This window comes from Rattus norvegicus, chromosome 4, assembly GCF_036323735.1.
Source record: "Rattus norvegicus strain BN/NHsdMcwi chromosome 4, GRCr8, whole genome shotgun sequence".
In the NCBI taxonomy this organism is placed as follows: domain Eukaryota; kingdom Metazoa; phylum Chordata; class Mammalia; order Rodentia; family Muridae; genus Rattus; species Rattus norvegicus.
In genome coordinates, this window is record NC_086022.1 from 161,882,847 (window position 1) to 161,884,358 (window position 1,512).

Consider the following 1,512-nt stretch of genomic DNA (forward strand, 5'->3'; position numbering starts at 1 on the left):
CGAATTACTAAACCTCTCTATGCATATAAGGAGAGATGCTAATATAGACTACATTAAAGAAAAGTGAATTTTTAAAGGACTTTGAGTAGCCCAGGGATGTGCCTCAATGGTAGAAAGAAAGAGAAAGGACAGAGAGGGTTAAAAGAGAGGGAGGGAGAAAGGAGGAAGGCTGACTTATCAGGAAGAAAGAAGAAAGGGAAGATAGCTCAGTGGGCAAGGGCTTGCCACTTAACCATGAAGATCTGAGTTCGGAGCCTCCCAAGGTTGGTCCTTGAAACCAAACCTGGTTCCTGGTCGCTCAAGCCCTGTAAGTGTCATCTTCAGTCACAGAATTCGTTTTACTTATAATAACCTGGAACTTCCTGAGGTGCTCTCTTGGGACCACATCTACTTCTTGGGAAATACTAATTTTATCACGAGTGGTCAGTTTTTCCTTGGCACCAGGCTGGATACCCAGGCTTGTCTGGAAGTCACAACCTTGCATCGGCTGAGTGCTGGGATTAGAGGCATGCTATCATGATGACTAGCTAATACCCAGTTATTAATAAATATATTGCATTTGCAAGGTGGCAGAAGGACTCCTTTGAGGACCCTCAGTGAGTTAGTGAGACTAGAGCCGGGAACTCTTAGCTGGGAAGCTTTCTGCCCGGCTGGCTGGCTGAGGATACTCCTTCACATTGTGTAGACTCAGTAGGGAGAGGGATCAACGGGGGTGGGGAGTAAAGGGGTTAGGGGTAGGGGGTAGAGATAGGGGTGGGTGGGTAAGGGAGCATGGATGGGACATGTGAAGGTTTCAAAATGCTGGCCTGGCACTCATCACATCAGCAAAAATGTATCTAAGCTGAACTGAGTCCTGGAAGGATTTCTGAAAAAAGTATGGGGACAAATTCTGAGAAACTGGTTTGTTTGGGAAGAGGGAAAAAAAGAATGGGGAAGGAATCACCATGAGTGGCAGTCGTGAGAAGAAAAGTCAAATGTAAAAACTGGTTGCGCACACTTCATTTCTTGATCCATATCCTGACTTTAGAAGCGGCTCTAAGCTGGACTCTCCCAGCACCTGTATTTCTCACCTCCAGATACACGAATGAATATCTTCAACTCACCGTGGCCCATCCTGGCACCCCCTGTTCTAAGACGAGGCATCTATTCAGAGGCGCTAGAACAACAGAGGAAGGAGCCATCCACAATTAAGTCCAGATCTGTGATTTGGGGTCTTTGGTTTGTCTCTCTGGGTTCTGGGTGTTAGGTTTCTCAATTGACAAGGAAAAAATTACTAACAAAAATTGTGCCTGAAGACAACATTACACACACACACACACACACACACACACACACACACACACACACACACACACATCTTAAAAAAAAAAGACTTGTAGAAACAAAATTTCTATGGACCTGTGATTTAAAATTGTCTTAAAAAGATACTCTATTCATTTGTGTGTGTGATCGAGGGAGTGCGTGCGTGCGTATGTGTGTGTATGTCTGTGTATGTGTGAGAGAGAGAGTTTG